Genomic DNA, 21,011 nt, shown 5'->3' with positions numbered 1-21,011 from the left:
AATAACATTGCTCCCCTCCTAATTCTAAGAATCATTCGGTTTCTCTAAGGAAATATATATATTTTGTTGTTGTTGTTATTGTTTGTGGGAGGAGGATGAGATGTCAATTTTGAAGCAATGGAAAAGAAGGAAAGATGTAAAGATAAAAACTGGAAAGACTAATTCCAGAACTGATTTTCAAAATTGCCTGAGAGAAATAATCTATATTGTCAGAAATCAGGATAGTGATTTCCTTTGGGAGTTGCTACCAGAAGCAAAGATGAAGGAGGCTTCTAGACTAAAATGTTTAACAAAATTAGTGTACCCCCTAGAACAGTAGCTCATTTTTTTTTTTTTTTTTTTTTTTCAGTACACGGGCCTCTCACTGCTGGGGCCTCTCCCGTTGTGGAGCACAGGCTCCAGACGCGCAGGCTCAGCGGCCATGGCTCACGGGCCCAGCCACTCCATGACATGTGGGATCTTCCCGGACCGGGGCACAAACCCGCGTCCCCTGCATCAGCAGGCGGACTCTCAACAACTGCACCACCAGGGAAGCCCAGTAGCTCATTTTTAATGCTTCAAGAATACTTAAAAATAATTTTTTAATGATTAATGTAAACTATGGAAATAGCACACAAAATAAGTACACAACTAATCATGGTAATTCATACCTGTTTTTTTGTTGTTGTTGTTTTTGTTTTTTTTGGCTGTGCCATGTGACTGTCAGGATTTTAGTTCCCTGACCAGGGATTGAACCCAGGCCCCCTGCAGTGGAAGCCCAGAGTCCTAACCACTGGACCACCAGGGAATTCCCTCATGTCTGTATATTCTAATCATGTGATAGAGAAGATTCTAAGATATTCCCCTAAGATCCCTGCACTGTAGTGTAAATGACTTATATAATCTCCTTCTCTTGACTGTGGGTGTAGTCTGGAATATAATGGGATATCACTTCTGTGATTAGTTTACTAATAAGCTAACTGTGTGTTATGCAGAAGGGAGATTATTCTTGTGTGGCTGACCTAATTATGTAAGCTTTTAAAAGAAGGTGAAACATCAGAGATGGAAGAACACAAATGAAGATGAGAATTCCATCAATAGTCTATCATAGAAATCAATTAATGAAATTTATTTTGAGTTCATAGATTTTTATTTTATTACATTTTCTCTTTAAAATTTTAATCTAATTATTATTGTTAATTATTATAGGTACAATTATCTTATTTTATTAATTTCAACTCTTACCTTTCTAATTTTCTCTCTTCTACTTTCTTTGGGTTTAATTTGATTTTCTTTTTCCAGCATCTTAAGGGAATAATTTAAGTCATTGTATTCATAATTCTTTTTTTTCTAATATAAATACTTAAAGACACATATCTCAAGACTGTTTTAGCTCTATTGAACAAATTTTGATCTACTGTGTTTCCATATTTACTCATTAAAATATTTTCTATTTTCCTGAGTATTTTTTTGTCCCAAGTGTTATTTGTAAGTGAATTGTTTAGTTGAATATTTTCTAATTCACTTGAATATTTTAATATGCCCCTTTTTGTGAATTACTAATTTAATTATGCTGTATAAATGGACTCATACAATATGTCGTATTTGTGGATGTCTTTTTATATCTGGAATAAAATTTACAAGGTTTTTCTATATTGTAGCATGTATCATTACTTAATTCTTACAATGAATAATATTTCATTGTATGGATATAACACATTTTATTTGCTCATTTATCAGTTGATGGACATTTAGATTATTTCTACTTTTTGTCTATTAATAAACCATGCTGCTGTGAAAAAGTGAAGAGAAGTTATGGTAGATATATGTTTTTATTATTCATAGGTATATACATATGAAAATACCGAGGAGGGGAATTTCTGGATTATATGGTAACTCTATTTTTAACATTTTGAGAAACAGCTGAACTATTTCCCATGGAGTCTGTATCATTTTACATTCCTACCACCAATTTCTCAACATCCTGGCCAGCTAGTTTTATGATCTGTCCTTTTGACTTTAGTCATCCTAGTAGGCATTAAATAGAGAATATACTGTGAATATCCGACTATATCAGTATCAGAGATGATCATGTGCTGTGTGTCATTTAAATAGAGTATATTATATCGATAGTTTTTACGTATAAAACTGCCAATGCATTCTCTGGATGAAGCCCATTTAGCCGTATATACTTATTTTTATATATTGTTGGATTCATTTTTTATATATTTGGATTCATTTTATATATATAAATGAATATATATATTCATTTTTTGGATTCATTTTATATATATAAATGAATATATATATTCATTTTTTATATATTGTTGGATGCATTTTTTCCAAGTATTTTTTGAACATTCTTTGTCTATATTCATTAAGAATATTGGTCTATAGATTGCTCTTATAATGTCCTTATACTAGATGGAAAATAGCCACCTGTCTTATTTCTATAGCAAGGAAACATTTTTTCACACGAATTCATGAACTCATTCTGTTCTATCATGATACATGCAGAAATAATGCAAATTTATATTAACATAGGAAAATTAATCATCATTATCATGAGGTGTTTCTTTTCAATGAAAGAGAAGCATGTAATTTCCATGTGCAGATGCACATTTAATGGGATCAGCTGTATGGTGATGGACAGAAACTACATTTTTGGTGGTGAACATGTTGAAAAGTATGCAGAAGTAGATAATACCATGTTGTACACATGGAACTTACATAATGTCATAAACTGACATTACCCCAATAAAAAACAAATCTAAAAAAAGCACACTTAAGAAGAAAATTACTGTCTTGCTTTATGGTGCTTTTAAAAATGATTTTCCTCCTTCAGTGTTGTTACTTCAAATCTAATAAATTTAAGATGTATATGTAGGGTAGTGTTTATATCTCATATGTGGTTGGCCCATAAATATTATTTAAAATATGCACAGTTTTACATTAGGGTATTATTTCCTGACCTCTCAACTAAAGTTTATAAATAACTGATTCTGACATTCTGTACATTGTAATATAAATGAGCATGGGGTACGATATCAACCTCTTAACACTCAAGAATGTTTTATGTTGGAGTGGAAAAGAGTTGGCTATCATTGAATGGAAAACAGAAACATGATTATACTTAGAAAATAAAGGCAGTAAATGGTTCATTTGCTCTCTTTCCATTTGCAGAATTGTAATAAAAATGCCAACTAGATGGATATTTAGGCAAAAGTACATTGCAATGAAGGTCAGATTACAAGAGGAGCTGCATTAATATACAACATTTTTGTTTGAGCCTGCTTTTCTATTTCAATTTCAAGAGTACTTGGGTATTTTAATTTCAGTTATAGATACCCATTTAGCAACTCTCTTTTCTATAAAATAAATGTTAACACTTCTAAGTTATTCCATTTTACCATGTTTTCTTAGATTTTAATCTTAATATTAAAAAAAATCACAACATTTGAAAGAAGTTACAGTCCTGTATATCACACAGAGTACTGAATGCCTTCTAGTTCACACATTAAGCTGCTGTAGCAGCAGCTGCATAGGATTTAGCACAACATATGGTGTTGATTCTTTCTCCTTTTTAATGAAAATCTGATTTATAAATCTCTTGCAACAAACTGGTGGTGAAATGTTTAGCAAAGCTATAACACATATTACTTGATATTTAAAAATGCCACCTTTTTTTCTCGTGAGCAAAATGATGACAGACGTATGAAGGTATGCTAAAAGAGGAGCGGAAATAAAATGGAAGGGAAGAATGAGAAAAAATGTAGAATTACAAGGTAATAACTAATACTCCCTAAAATGAGTCTCATAAAATAATGTTATTTTTATTGGTTAAATAATTATTTGAGCTGTAATTTTAGAGTTTTTAAAAATATTTTAAAGTATTAAGGTTGTAGTAAGGTGTTTTGTGTGTTTTATTGAGGGAGGGTAGAGAGGTAGTACAGCAGCTAAAGAAAAACTACACTGTTTCAGGATGTGTTAGAATGCTTTGTAAGACATTTCAAATAAATGTTCTTAATATGAACAATATCAATTTTTAAAATATAGAAAAATTGTATTAGCAATTAAAATAAAACGAAAAGTGTCATACAGGCTCTAGCTATACATATTCCAAGAAACAAACCTTGATGAAGATTGCCTTTCTTATTCATCAGTTCCTATTTTTCTATGCCCATGGCATTTATTCTTTCTAGAAATTAACTAGTGACTTGATATCATCTCATGTAAGAACTGATTCGGACTAAAATATTTTCCTTATATTCTTGAAGATTCCCTGTTATGGTACCTGTAATCTTTCCACTTAGATGAGGGACTACTTAAAACATCTTCCAATGAAAATATATTTATCAAGAGGAGATTTAAGAAGGGAAAAAACCATCCTTTACCTCTAAAGTGATACAATGCAGGTGTTTTAAGGAAAAATAGATTTTCCTTATACATACATATATGCAGAGAAGCTTGATTCTCAATCTAAGTTTTAATCCTCATTACAACTCAAAACTAATATTTTGTTTATTAAGATGCTATCATAAGCTGTGCTAGCAGCCCTTCTCGAAAACAACACTTACATCATCACCAGTGGTGGTATCTTATTTTTTAATGTCACTGGTAGATTACAGACTGGGAATTAGATGTGTTTTTTTTATAACCATTTACTTAGTGCCAAGTATTCATATGTTGATGCAGTCTGAGCTTGAGAACGTTGGGAATGACAGTTTCTATTTTCAGGCTAATCTTTTCTCTCTGTTGACCAAGTAACCTTTCCAGTCTTCACTTCCTCTTTATTCAGAATAAGTCCCCATCCCCCAATTCCTGACAAAAGAGAGCCTCGATATTCTGGAATAATCTTCCTCACCCTAATTTAGATGTGTCAAACCATGTCTGAATACTAGAGTGAGCGTGATTCAGCCACAAGCTGGTAACTCCACTAAGACTAGTGAAGTCAACATTAGACCCCTAAGAAATAAAGCATTTAGGGCTAGCAAAGAAGAGATTTTTAAAAAAGAAAAATACTAATATCTATTGCTGACTAGTGAATTTTTATTCATTTTATTTATAATAAACAACTTAGATCTTATTATGCCAATTGATCTTATTAAGCCAATTAATAACGCTGGTACAATATTTATAGGTGTTTCTAACAGAATTCATTTTATGTATAAATGGCCAGTCACTATTCTTGTTCTCATTATTACTACCGTTATGCCCATCCTCACTGAACACAAATAATTTACAGTAATCTGTGATCTCTCTAGAAAAGGAAATGGCATTAAGGGAAATCACAGATCGGCAGAGAGGAAATTAATTAAATATTAAATTAAATCTTGACAGCAAGCTTTCAGAGGCAGCAAAAAATCTCCATTGATGATACAAAGCAAATACACTTAACATCTTTCCTCATCTGTAGTATCTCAATAGATACTATACAGATCTAATACAGACCTAGATAACAGATCTAATGATCTGTCACATGAAACACCTGCTCCAAAGTTTCTTTTCTCCCAACTCCTAAAAACATGAGTTCTACAACCCAAGCTAGTAGGTAGATTTTTGCCCCTTTTTTTCTTCTCTCACATTGCTTAAGAGGCTTTCTACTTCAGTTGTCTGTAACTCCAGAGTAGTTTAAGTTATTCAACTTTTTCTGAATTTCATTTTAGTGCATCTCAAGAGGCTGACATTGATCAGACTCAGAGAATCTATCTTTTAATTCAAAGCCTGGGTAAAAATCTGTAAATGCCTGTGCGTGAATGCATAGTTAGGGTCAATATTACTTTTTCAGTACCCATACCTTTACACTGCACCTGACGTGTTGCGCTGATAAACACTATCAGGTATTCTAGTTTGCAAAAACTGTAAGGACCACTTCAAGGGCATCTCTGGGAAACTAGCTATTGGAACTGTCCTCAAATTTACCCTGCTGAGGCTAAAGTTTTCTTATCTATAAAATACTCTTCAGGGACTTACTTGGGGGTCCAGTGGTGAAGACTCCATGCTTCTACTTCAGGGAGCACAGGTTCAATCCCTGGTCAGGGAGGAAAGATCACGTATGCCATACCATGCAGCCAAAAATAATAATAATAATAAAATACTATTCATTACTTAATTAAAAAAATAATGGGGGAAGCAGTAAAAGCCCTCAATTCCAGAGGGTGAGAAAGCTTGGGGATAGAGAGCTGTGAAGTTCTTTTAATTAGTCCAGCACAGAAAGACTGATTTACCTAGAAATACCATTTGCTTAGTTTTCATGAAGTGCTTACTTCTGCATCTATGACCCTTTCTTCCAACCCCAGGCCCTCTTTGCCCCCGTTTGACAGCTGAGTCCTCTTCACTTGGTTCTGGATTCCAAGGCCAGGCCAGTCTAGATGGGATCTCTCTCACCTGAATATGAAAGTGATGATGATTCATATTGGACCTAACTCAGTATACATGAAGACACCGCTGGTAGAATCTATGTTTGGCCATAGTTTGGCACTTCCGGTAGAACAATACTCAGTAGCCATCCAGATTGCACTGGCCATTGTGCAGGATTTTTGTTCCAGAAAGTTGGAAAACTTACAGCAACAGTAGGCTGCTGGCCATCTTCTTCAGATTTACCAGTCAAAGTAACTATGTGCAAATCAACTGAGACAGAGTTGATAAAAGATATAAAGAAAGCAGGAAGACCTGATTCAGAAATGAGCAAATAAAGCAGCACCTGAAATCAGCAATATAATTGAAGCAGCAACAGAATTTATCAAACAGGACATTGTGATGTTCAGTGGATTTGTGAGAGGCTATTTGCTAGGCCTTGCCTCTTAAGGACATGAGTGTTCTGTCACAGTGGATTCAACCTGAGAGGAGAAGGGGTGGTAACATGATGATGTCTCTACAGTTCCAGACACCAGATTCTCCAGGGTGTGAAGAAAAAAGTAGTTGGGCAAAATGGAGCTCACAACTTACTGTTTGTCTTCTGACAAATCCTGCAGCGCAGCCAAAAAATAAATAAAGTGAATCCACTTTAAAAAATATATATGTTTGCAATAAACTAAAAGGATTGTAATGCCCTTTTGTGGAAGGTCTTAGAAATAATAGAATTATTGAATATATTAAATAGATTCTACTGATATAAAATACTAATAATGGGGGAAAAATCACTGCTGTTCTAGTCTCTGTGACATAATTAGTGCACCTTGTATCTCCCAAATCTTACCATTCTGTTTCTCTTGCAGGACCAGAATACGGTGCTGCCCTTTGCATTCTCTGCTTCCCAGCACAGAAAACACTGGCAAAGAACAGGCAAGGAAGCTGGACATTTAAGCCACTCTAAACTACAGATTATTCTTGAAGGAGAATCCTTTAAGGAACTGAGTTTTTGGTTTTACATGTATAGTAATGAATATATACAACTGAATTTTACAGTTATTTTTAAACAGTTGTATAAATGTTTTCTTAACTGAGAGATGACTGATTTTACTTTTTCTGTTTTCACTTGTATTCATTATGACGTTTTTAAAATTATAAGCCTTGAATCAATATACTTATGTGAGTGTTGATAAGAGTAGTCATTTCTAAGCTTGTTTGTCTCATGCCATAATATATACACATATTTCAAGATATTGAATTTATAGAAAATATATAGAAAAATATATGGAAGTGAATATTTAGAGAAAAAATCACTACTGATCACACCTCGTCAAATTATAAGATATGACAATTTCCCCTAACTACTCTCAATACAAATGCTATTAATGCATTTGTATATGCAGTGAAACTTTTTTTTTTTTTTTTTTTTTTGCGGTACACGGGCCTCTCACTGTTGCAGCCTCTCCCGCTGCGGAGCACAGGCTCCGGACGCGCAGGCTCAGCGGCCATGGCTCACGGGCCCAGCCGCTCCGCGGCATGTGGGATCTTCCCGGACCGGGGCACGAACCCGTGTCCCCTGCACCGGCAGGCGGACTCTCAACCACTGCGCCACCAGGGGAGCCCTGCAGTGAAACTTTTGAAAATTCATGTAGGAAAATTATATCAGACAGCTCACAGATTAGATTGTACAAATATTGAGTACATTAATGATAATTCATTAAAAACAATCCTAGGTAAAAACAGTAATAAGATGTCGGTATTAAGCCAATCCTTTGAAGTAAAAAGTAATGGCATATAGGGTGTTAATAGATATTAGAGACATAAATTAAAGTGATTGGGCTAACTAAGGCTATAATGCCACACTAGCAATTCAGATTATTATGAGTGTTTTGTAGTGTCAGCCTGGGAATGCTCAAGGAAGTATATTCCAAACTTCCTTAATGATAAATGTCACCAGACTAGATAGCTAAACGTAATGATTATCAGACCTCTGCCCCAAGAGATTCTCATTCAGTAGATTGTATTGTGACATTGTTATCTATAGTGTACCTGTAGTCCTCCTGGGGACTCTTCAGGCAAGCTTGAAAATCACCAAGGCTAAGAGGTCTGTGACCTTGGCACACTCTGAGCCTTTTAATCTTCCTCATTTGTACTTAAAGTTTGTGAAATAGGTTATAATTGTCAGATTATATAAACTATTTGTTTTATTTTACAGCATTTGCTCACCGAACAACTCTGTGAACTACTTGATATATATTTCATACATTCTTTACTTGGATTTAAGGGTGCACATGCGTTCTCAAACTTAATGTGCATGAGGATCACTTGGACAAATCATTAAAATGCAAATGCATGCTCTGCCACCTAGATTTTGATTCATTTGGTCTCTGATGGGACCTAGGAATTCACATTTGAAATAAGCACTCCTGCTGATTCTGATGAAAATGCTGTACAGATTATATATTCAGAAATCCCACTGTAGAGGACTGATGAATTAAAATCGCAGTGACTGTAGGAAATCCACCTAAATCTAAACAAACCCTGTGGAAATACTTCTGTGTTTGGAGCTTCCTACCAGCTGCCAACGTATTACCTGAATTTTACTAGAAATGGTGCACTTGAATGTCATAAGACATTATCTTTATTCATTGGAATTATTTTGAGATTCATTCTATTTAAAAGACACTACAAGGAGGGCTTCCCTGGTGGCGCAGTGGTTGAGAGTCCGCTTGCCAATGCAGGGGACACGAGCTCGTGCCCCGGTGCGGGAAGATCTCACATGCCGCGGGGCGGCTAGGCCCGTGAGCCGTGGCCGCTGAGCCTGCGCGTCCGGAGCCTGTGCTCCGCAACGGGAGAGGCCACAACGGTGAGAGGCCCGCGTACCACAAAAAAAAAAAAAAAAAAAGACACTACAAGGACAGAACTTCTAGGTGATTTAATTAAGACAAAACTCCTATTATTTGCTATTTAGGTAAACTATTTTATTTTTAATGTCCAAGCAAAATAATTGTTTGCAATTGTAATTATACTCTTTACCAATGTATCAAAAACTCCACAAAGAAACTGGTATTATATTTTCCTACAGGAAATCTTGCAATTTTGCAGTTCACATTTTTAGTTAGGTAAATACAACTTTCATTACAATGCACAGTGAGAATTTAAAAGTTTCTGATCCTTTCTGCAATAAAATGTTATGTACATGCTTTAAGACAGTTGAATTACTATGCTTCTCACTAATGATGGAGTAAAATTTTACGTGAATGTGTTATAATATTTCTGAATCTCATTAAATATTACATTCATAGAATTTTATTTTAGAACAATAGCTATCATCTCTTAATTGTTATGATCCTGAAACACACCAAATGCATTTCACTTGGTCAAATTTGCATTGTAACTTATTTTAAATGTTTAATCTTAGACATCTGAGTTATTAGAAGGGTTGATTCAAAAATCGAATGTGTCTGGCTTGCAGAAGAATGAAACTGTCAATCCTATAATGATTAAAATAATGGATTAACAAATGTGCTAACCATATAAACAGTGGCTTTTTATATTGGTGTATCAATGTTTTTAAATTAGTAAAATTTGTCAATGTGATCAGCTTTATGTTTTTTACTTTCAGATGATATAGTCCAATTTAATGAGGAATAATAACACTGGCTTTCTCAGAGTTATTACCACAATGCAATCAGCAAAGTACGTTAACAATTTGGATAAACAGTCCTTGTGTGTGTGTGTGTGTGTGTGTGTGTGTATGAAAGTGCACATATGCCTGTGTGCACATAGAGTATACATGTTTAATTATAATATTGATATTTAAAATACAGTTATATTTATCTGTGTGAACACATTTTATTTCTATTTTGAACAGAGTGTTATTAATTCAACCATGCTATTGACCATCTATTTCTGATTTCCTAAATAATTATTTTAAACAGAAGTCATGTTCCTTTATCCAGGTTGGTTTTCCTCATCGAAATTGTGTGTAGAAGAATAATATCTTGATGAGAAAAAGAAGAAAGACTGCACAGTCTAACCCTAATTTTAGAGGGATAGCTTTTTATCTTCATCCCTGACATCAAAAGAGGAGGTATCATAACATTTTAAAGCTTGAGCTTTTTATTTGACCGAGATTAGAAAATAAGGAACTCTGGATTTTGTACTTGTTTACCTGAAAACATCAAATTTAATACAACTCAAAAGATATATTATATTCTACTTTACTTTTCATATGTCATTGTTATAGTCAAATGTTCCCTTTTTTCCAAGAAGATAAAGTTTTCCTTTGTGAATATTTTTTTTTAACTTTTCATTTAATATTGGAGTATAGTTTTTTGTTTTGTTTTGTTTTTTTGCCACACCATGCGGCTTGTGGGATTTTAGTTCCCTGACAAGGGATTGAACCCAGGCCCTAGTCAGTGAAAGTGCAGAGCCCTAACCACTGGGCCATGAGAGAATTCCCTGGAGTATAGTTGATTAACAATGTTGTGTTAGTTTCAGGTGTACAGCAAAGTGGTTCAGTTATACATATACATGTATCTATTCTTTTTCAAATTCTTTTCCCTTTTAGGTTGTTACATAATATTGAGCAGATTTCCCTGTGATATACAGTAGGTCCTTGTTGGTTATCCATTTTAAATACAGCAGTGTGTACATGTCAATCCCACACTCCCTAACCATTCCTTCCCCCCACCCTTCCCCCTGGTAGCCATAAGTTTGTTCTCTAAGTCTGTGAGTCTGTTTCTATTTTGTAAATAAGTTCATTTGTCTCATTTGTTTTTAGATTTCGCATATAAGGTATATAATACAATATTTCTCTTTCTCTGTCTGACTTACTTCACTCAGTATGACAATCTCTAGGTCCATCCATGTTGTTGCAAATGGCATGATTTCATTCTTTTTAATGGCTGAGTAATATTCCATTGTATATACGTACAACATCTTCTTTATCCATTCCTCTGTCGATGGACATTTAGGTTGTTTCCATGTCTTGGCTATTGCAAACAGTGCTGCAATGAACATTAGGGTGCATATATCCTTTCAGACCATGTTCTTCTCTGGATGTATGCCCAGGAGTGAGATTGCAAGATCATATGGTAGCTCTATTTTTAGTTTTTTAAGGAAACTTCATACTGTTTTCCATAGTGGCTGTACCAATTCACATTCCCACCAAAAGTGTAGGAGGGTTCCCTTCTCTCCACACCCTCTCCAGCATTTATTGTTTGTGGATTTTAAAATTTGTATGGAGACACAAAAGACCCTGAATAGCCAAAGCAATCTAGAGAAAGAAAAACGGTGCTGGAGGAATCAGGCTCCCTGACTTCAGATTATACTACAAATCTATAGTCATCAAAACAGTATGGTACTGGCACAAAAATAGAAATATAGGACAATGGAATAGGATAGAAAGCCCAGAAATAAACCCACACACCTATGGTCAATTAATCTACGACAAAGGAGGCAAGACTATACAATGGGGGAAAGACAGTGTCTTCAATAAATGGTGCTAGGAAAACTGGACAGCTACATGTAAAAAAATGAAATTAGAACATTCTTTAATGCCATACACAAAAATAAGGTCAAAATAGATTAAAGACCTAAATGTGAGACCATAAACTATAAAACTCTTAAAGGAAAACATAGGCAGAACACTCTCTGACATAAATTGCAGCAATATCTTTTTCGATCCGTCTCCCAGAGTAATGGAAATAAAAACAAAAATAAAGAAATGGGACCTAATTAAATTCAAAAGTTTTTGCACAGCAAAGGAAACCATAAACAAAATGAAAAGACAACCCACAGAATGGGAGAAAATATTTGCAAATGATGTGACCAACAAGGGATTAGTCTGCAAAATTTACAAGCAACTCATGTGGTTTAATATCATCAAAACAAACAACCCAAACAAAAAATGCGCAGAAGACCTAAATAGATATTTCCCCAAAGAAGATATACAGATGGCCAAGAGGCACATGAATAGATATTCAACATTGCTAATTATTAGAGAAATGCAGATCAAAACTATCGATACAATGAGATATTACCTCACACCAGTCAAAATAGCTATCATCAAAAAATCCACACACACACAAAAAAAAATCCACAAACAATAAATACTGGTAAATATTATTTTTATTTTGTATTATAAGTAATAGTTTTTAATAGCTAAGAATTAATACATTTATAACAATGTCTTAAAAACAGAGAAAATCACAATTTGTGAGAATTTAAAGCCGAAATAGATCTATTTATTTCTAAAACATAAAATTGAAAAATGATTATTATTCCAAGTATTCAAGTGCGGCATGAGCAGTGTTTAAAAAGATTTATAGACTTGTATTTCATCTAATATAGGAAATCATTCTAGATACTTATTTGTCCAGGGGATTAGTTAAACAAATGTCCCTAACCTATTTAAATTTGTCATCTCAATTGAAGACAGGTCTCAAGAAGTGAATTGGTGGACTCTGAAACACATGGACACACTTTGTGACCATCCTATTATTAGAAGCTAAAAGGTAATTACAAATCACAGAGGTGGCAGCGGCTCGAAGGGGTCAGGTTAGAAAGACAAGGAGAAAAATTATGGTCTAATTTTTTAAAAAAAGGATGTGTGTTTAAACTCAATTGAGTTATTTAATGAGTAGATTTAGAGAAAGGATGGTACCCTGTCACACCACTTTAGCATACTGAATAGCTCAAGGGGAAAATGTTGCTAGGAAGCTTTAATTAATTTCCTTCATCTAATCCTCTGTTAACACTAAACAAGCCACTGTCACATGCATCATATGAATTCCAAGGACAAAGTAAAAGCCATTTAAAAGTAGTCATATCCCAATAAGGTTATTAAGAGACCATTTCTAAGTTCCTCATTAAAGTTAATGCATTTAACATTAATACTGTTCAAAATCCATATTACAGTCCAGCAATTTCATAAAATATTGATTGCTTTGGTGTGTCCTTATATACTAATGTATTATATTTTTAAGTAACTTAGTGAGGCAAAAGTCCAGGTTATTTAGTTTCAGCTTGTTGTGAAAGATTGCAACTCCTGTAACAGCTTTAAATTGCAATAGCTCAAGCCTTTGGGTATATCCGTTTCTGTATCTAAAATTGAGTGCCAGCATCACAGCCTCTGTATTTTGTCTAGAGCTCTTCTCTCTCTGGGTTATACAAAACAATAGGAGATTAATGGGGTAACATATTAAAAAGTTTTACGAATGATCAATATTGTCCCTATTTTTCTGTAGGAGAAATGGAGTCATATGTAGGTTAAGTAACCATTAAAACTGTTATAGAAAAGGATCCATTTATGCTGCATTTAACTGCATTCCAAGCACTTATTCTTTGCTAATCTCCTTAACTGTCACTTTGAGTGCCAAAGGTGAGGTACGTATCCTGTATAAACATATGCAAATTTTGAATCATTTAAGCTGTCTTTTCAAATATTGATCAATATATCAAGTTTGATGATCAAAAACCAGAATTTTCCTTACTCTTTGCCAAAAAGCCCCTTTTAGTGAGATTTTCTTTAATGTAATGAGGCGGGGCTGGGGGGAGGCATAGGTTTGCATATAAATGTATTTCCCATCAGTAAACTTACTTCCCCAAACATCTAGTACTATCATCTCAACTGAAAAGCTGGTGTAGAAAGAATGTCAAAGTCCATGCTGGAGAATAAAATCCTTCCCCACTGAAAACTGTAGAGCAGGTCTGAAGGGAACGACATCTCTCGCTATCTTAAGGAAATTCTTTTTCTTTTATTTTTTCCTGTCAAAATGCAGCTTAATTCAGTATGAAGACTACGTATAGTGGCTTGTTGCTTAAGGTCCTACAATGTTTTTTGCATAACGGTAATAAAGTGTTTTAATGATACATTTTTCCATTAAGACTTTGGAAGAATATATTGTTGGCATAATGGGTAGAATGAGAGAGTATCTTACAGTGTACGGCAAGAGGAGGTGGGAAAGTTAAAGTAAAAGAAATAAAAATATCATTGTATATTATTTTACATGAAATAAAATTTAATTAATGACAATAATTTGTAAAGTGATGAGCATAGCCAAACACAAATGTGAGTGAAATGGAACTAATATCAGAGACTAAAGAGAAATCTTCATAGATTCACTCTTCTGTAGAAATTGAAGACAGATAAAGGGAAAAGGGCATGGAGAGAATCAAGTTTTTAATTTTCATACAAAACATTAAAAATCCATTGATATCAGATAAGTTCTTTGTATTGAGACCTCCAGTGTGAGTGGTGGGAGCTATTTCAATGTCCCTAAATTCTTTCTCAATGAATTTCAGATTTCCTCTACATATATTGAAGAGAAATGTCGTGAATTTTTTAAAGAAATTAGTTCAAATGGAAAATAAGAAGAAATGGAGAAGAAAGAGAAGACAGAGGAGGTGAAGGATGAAGAGAAGAAGAACAAGGGAAAGCACATCATTAACATCTATGAAAACATATGGTCAAGAGAAAAATACACTCCTCCTACAAAGAACTGGGGAGATCAGTGTTCGGCCCTCTTTCTGTCAGTTTACTTTGTAATTGTTTTGTCCAATTTACCTTAGGCTAGCCATGTATTTCCTCCCTACTTTACATACGCATGGAAATTGCACATTTTCTAGGATTGGGCTGAAACAAGTTGTGTCTTGAACACGTGGCAAATTTCCTACTCTCTTCTAAGCAAAGTCAAAATATGCCAAGAAAATATACCACATGGAGGTATAACACAACACAGGGTAAGGTGCATTTGGAAGCAAGCAAAGACTTTCCTAACAGATGAAAAACTTTCTAGAGCCCAGGCCTCCTGAAAAAGAAAGTTCAACATGAATATAAAGAGAGGAAGAGACTGCTATGGAATGAGCTTAAAAGAGTAGGAAGAGATCATATCAAGAAAAAAAAAAAACCTGAAATTATTCTTAGTTTGCAGTTTTATTAAGTAGAAAAGAGAAATTGTGGAAATACCTTACATGTGATAACAGTAGGATGAGTTCGTGTTTCTGTAAACTGTTTCCTTTGCAGTCTGAATACTGGATTGGAAAGCAAGAAAAAAAAAAGGAATTCAGATCAACAAGTTAAGGGTCATTTCAGCAGTTAACAGAAAGACAGTGGCAGCTGGAAAGAGTTGACAGTAGAAATGGAGAAAATAAATAATGTAGGAGGGAGAATAAAGAATTTTTGGTGCTTTGTGACAGGTGGGCAAAGGTGTCTTGTGCGATAACTGTATTAATGGAATGTCAATCCATTTACTAAGAAAGAGATTCAGGAATAGGAGAGATTTTGATGGAATAATATCACAAGTTAAGTTTGGGACAAGTAAGATTTGAGTGGAGCTGTCCAATTGTCTGCAAGATATTACCAAGTAGAAAAAATAAGATTTCTGGGCTATAAAGAAAGTATCTGAGTACAATGGGCTTATAGACAAGCAGAGGTACTAGATAAATTGGGTTTAAAAGCTTGACCATTTACAAACAATTTTCCTAATCAAAGGATTATACCTCAGTTTCTTCACCTGCAAAAGCGGGATTGCAGTGGCACCTCTTGACATTGATCTTAGAGGATTATTGTGGAAATTCAATGAGATATTATATGCAAGACACTTGTCATACGTCTAGAGTTTTATACATATTCACGAATGTTAGCTATTATTGCCGTCACTATCATCACCATTTAAACATCTGGGAATGTATGACTTTCTGAAGAAGAGATGTCTCAAGGTTAGATGAGCAACCTCAGCATTGGAATACAGTTAGGGAAGGAGAATCCAGAACACAAAACTGAGTAATATGGGCAGCATTGGAAGTACATATATAACTATGAAAATGTTATGCGATAGATATGAAAAATTTTCAGAGTCCAAAGAAAATGAGGGTTGAAAAATGTCCACTTTATTTAACAATAAGGACATATTGAATACACTTGCAAAGCAAATTAAAAAAATATATAAATGTATCCTTGGCATGGCTTAGCATGAAATTTTTGGAGAGTAGCTATGCATAAGTAGCCACCAGTAGTAGATAGCTAATATTAGCAAAATTTTTTGTGCATAGCAGATGGCACAGTTTTGGGAATTGAAGAGAACAAAAGGAGAAGAAAAAGAGAGAAGCTGACAAATTTATCAATTAATTAATTGGAGAAATAATCTTGCCATTTTTTGGAGGAGAGCAAGCTTAGGGTTATAAGAGAGGCATATGGTCAAATAATCCTTTAGATATGCAAATATTGGCAATGGCTTTCTTCAGTGGAGTAGAGATGAGTAATATGATCTCTATGAACTGGTAGGACTAAGAAAACTTTCTGTTTAAAGTTGGAACAACTTATTTGGTCAATGATCCATACTGTTCCATACATGGAAATGTTGTAAAATGTCAGTCAGATATCAATCATATAGATCCGACATCATTCCTTAAAGAGAGACATTTTACAATGACTCAATCTTGGAATATTTATTCCTCCATATTTCAGAAATTCCTCCATATTTCTCCTTCAAAAAGAATCCTCCTCGTCAGCAGTTGCTCATGTTTGTCTCATCAAATTAACCAAAATCCTGCTTATTAGCAAACCTCACATGAATTATCATACTGTTTCTCTCCTTTTCTTCATTAACAAACATCTTGGGAAAACTTCCTACTTTAAATTTCTTCTACTCTTTCTTTTTCACCTTTGTTAATTTTTCTCCATTTGCCTCTTAAATGTGAACATTCCAGTAGATTTTTTTTTTCTAGCTTATAGTCTCTCCTCATTCTACATATTCTCATGCAGCAATTTGATCTTCAGACATGTTTTCAGTCTGTATGATATGCAGAAACGTTCAGCTCAGACTCAAATCCAACTGCTAACATTTTTAGTTCCAAACCAGGAGGTAGGAGGCTGACAGTGAAAATAAGTGGAAAGTCAGACAAGTAAACTGCCCCTGAAACCAAGGCTTCCCTGAAGGCCTATGATGGTATATTTATCCCAGATCCCAAGGTTGGATAGCCTTAGAGGGAATAGGAGACAATATTTTGTACTGACACAAGATGGTCAGCTGGAATCGATATTTTGGATGAAACTGGGACTTTGAAAGGGTTATACCTTTATGGAAAAATCAGCAGGAAATAAAAAGTACATGTGTTTACATGACAGAAATCTTCCAAAATGGCCTGAATGCTAGATGGAGAATGCAAGGCAAGCTCTCGTGAAAAATCATATACGGTAATTCTGCTCTTTTGTAGGATTTGGGTTTTAAATTTACGTTACTCATAGAGTCAAGGAAATACAAACTCAAAAAGTTAAAGATATGACTAATTGGTATCACTCCAGAAACTTAGTAGAAACAAAAGAAAATATATTCCAGATTAGCCATTCTGATTGGTATAAAGTGTTATTTTGCCTTTTCCCCAACATCTAGGGAAGTTAAGCACCTTTTCATATATGTATTGGTTATTTGGATACCTTTGTTTGTAAAAGCCCTGTTCAAGTGTTTTGTTCATTTTTTTCTATGATTTATTCATAGAAATTTATTTGAATAAATTCAAATTTATTCAATTTCTTAGTAAATATTTATGTGTATCTTACAAATATATGAATTGCAAATATATTTTCCCATGCTGAAGCTTGCCTTTTTAGACTCTTAAAGGTGTCTCTTGATAAGTAGAACATCTTTATTTTATGTAGGTAAACTTGTATATTTTTTTCCTCTATGCTTACTGGTTTCTGAATTTAAGAAATCTTTCACACTCAACAGAACAGGTAAAATGAAAAGAAAAACAGTATCAAGTGTTGGCAATTTTATGGAACAACTGAACATCTAGTGTTCATTGACCCAACTATTTTGGAAAACTGTCAGTATTGTACTAAAACTGAACAATATTATTCCATATTACCCAACAATTCCACTGTTAGATAAGTAACCTATTTATAGAAATTACTATACATATTTACCTAAAACTTTGAACAAAACTATTGGTATCAACACTACATATAATGTAGCCAAAAAATGGAAACAACCCTAATGTCCATCAGTAATAGAATGAATATACAGATTTTGCTACAGTCACACAATGGAATGATAAGGAATAAACTGGGTACACACACATAGTAGTTCAATAAATTATTATTATTATTTTGTCTTGAGTATGCTAAGACTCTTTATTCAAAAGGTCTAATAATTTCACTTTGGATATATCTTGGCATTGATTATGACTACATTTACTAGGCAGCTTTAGATATTTCTTTATTTCAATAAATAGTTACAGGAGTACACAGGTTTGAGAATATTTTTGTTGTTGTTGTTGATTTATTTTTTAACCACTATGGGAAATACTTAAGTATTTTTATACATACAGAGAAAAGAGCAACTGATAAGAGAACTAAAAATGTAGAAGAGAGAAAGTCCTAAATATAGGGCAATATTTCAGTACTGAAACAGATGGAAGAAGATAGAATCCAATGCAGAGACAGTTGATATAACCTTGCAAAAGAAATGAGCACCCAGCCTTTGGAACTGAGGAAAAGGAAGCATGTAGTTGAGTTTCTGAATAAAAAATACTATGTGATTGACAAAGAAAATACCTATCTTGTGTCTTCTGACCCTAATAATTCTAGTGAAGTACAAGGCAAGGTCAAGAGCTGAGAAAGAGGATAGAAGTGACATAGAGGTTACTCTATATTAATGACATCTTTCAATAGCTAATTCATGGGAAGCTTTAAGGTATGAGGAATTTGAACAGAAGGGTAGTTCAAATGATTGGTGAGGGTTTAATAGAGAGCTGTGATCAAAAAACAAGTATCGAATCAGAATGAATGGGTTTCAAACCCACTTCTACCACTTCTGTATTTTGTGACTTTGAGTGTCAGGTTATTCATCTGTAAAATGAGAGTAAAAGAAATGATATTCCTATAGGATTACTATGAAGATACAAAGAAATAATAAGAGGTAAAATGATAGACACACTATCTTAATTAGTTACTTGCATTTTTTTTTTTTTTTTTTGGTTAGTCAGTGGATCTATAGTGACAGGATAAGAAAGTAGAGAGATTAATAGAGTAGGAAAATGGCAATAGGTCAAGCCTCATGATATATTCACTTTTATTTTTTTAGATCAAAAGTCAGTGAAGTAAGGAGTGAAGGAGATAAAAGGGTAAATGGTTTTAGTAAAACAAAAAAGAAGTAGATTAGCAGTCATCATTTAAGATATGGCAAAATTATGCTTGATGTCAATGTGTAATGTCAATGTGTAAAATGTAAAAAAAAAATTGCTAGAAAATGGAAAATTGTTTGTAAAATTCTTAGTGGATTCAGGATGCCTTCACCTACATACCTACTCACTTTTTAACCAACCTCTATGTGTGCTTTGCACCTAACACTTCAAATGACTTTGCTTTGTTAAGATCTGATATCTAAATTTATTTGATCTAGCAACAACATTCAATACAGTTGAACTCTTTTTCCTTTTTAAAATACTCACATTTCTTGACTGGCCTCCAAGTTTGTACATTTTTTTCACAGTCCTCCTACATCCTTGTCTGCTCCATCACTATCTTCTATGAAAATATGGCCGCCTTTCCAATGATCCCAAATACTGAATTTGGGGGTCTTCAGTGTATAGGTGGTATAGTTTACTTAGTTCTTGGAAAAAAGTGTGAATTGAGAACAGGAGAGCCCAAATCTATATCCAGAGCAAATTTAATATTCAGAATTGCTTAGAATGGAAGATTCTATCTTTCTCTACTATAATGCTGGCTGCTTGAATCAGTAAGAATAACCATCCATCTCCATGGCTTCCTCTTTCCCATGGTAGGGAGAATAATCATGATTTACTCTTTCTGTAGTCTCCAACCCAGCCCTTACTAAAGTGTTCTAAATAATCCATATGTATTTTCCCTAGAACTCCTTAGCCCTAAGCTTCTTGCATTATTCTTTTCAGGCCATCGACCTCATGGCAGAGTTCTCTACCACAGCACAGAATTTAGAGTATTTCCACACATCAGACATACATATTGGATAACTAAGTGTATTGCTTGTATCTTTGCCTATTCGGAATATTTCCCATCACCAAAACCCTGGTCATCCCAGGGAGAGAGGGGGCACTGCAATGAGATAGTAGTTAATTTTCCATAGTGGCGCTACACCATGCCAAACTTTCAACCAGGCCTTTGTCTTTTCCACCTCTATCTATACAACTTCTGGTTGTAGAGAATCCCTTAAAACTCTGCCTAGCATCCTTACCTACCTCAGATATATTTATTACCATCAGATCTGCTGGATTATATACCTAAGTGGTAGGCTGCAATATCATGTAGCACCCTCTCTATGCTTCACTCAAATCAAGTTATCTTCTAAAATACCACATAAAAACACCAGAACAGTAACCACAAGCCCTCTAAAATTCAAGTGGTCCACTAAAAACCACACCTCATTTTTTATAGGCTGGAAGTTCAAAGTGTAACAAGTATTATAAATTAGGAGAATTTCCTCTAATGTCACAGAGCCCTAGACTCACAAAAACGTCACAAATAACTGCAGATGGATGAATCTTTGAAACTTTATCTCTCACCCTCTGGTTTGCCTGTGTCTTAGTAGATAAGACCACATGCTACTTACTGCTTCCCTGGTCTAATGAGTATATCACTAATATAGTGAATCAGCATGTTGTTTTCTGGAACATCAAAATGGTCTAGGTCCTAGTGA

The 21,011-nt window shown here is 34.3% G+C and overlaps 1 pseudogene; it reads left to right on the top strand.

Moving 5' to 3' along the window:
• The first annotated feature begins 334 nt into the window (after positions 1 to 334).
• LOC149743883 (FUN14 domain-containing protein 1 pseudogene) lies at positions 335 to 11,060 on the top strand (annotated as a pseudogene).
• The last annotated feature ends 9,951 nt before the right edge of the window (positions 11,061 to 21,011 follow it).

This window comes from Delphinapterus leucas, unplaced genomic scaffold, assembly GCF_059928025.1.
Source record: "Delphinapterus leucas isolate spDelLeu-1000000601 "Yukka" unplaced genomic scaffold, BTC_Dleu_Yukka2 spDelLeu_asBTCV2_sq61, whole genome shotgun sequence".
Taxonomy (NCBI): Eukaryota; Metazoa; Chordata; class Mammalia; order Artiodactyla; family Monodontidae; genus Delphinapterus; species Delphinapterus leucas.
Note: the sequence above shows the minus strand (reverse complement) of the source record. Positions and strands in the feature narration are given on the sequence as shown.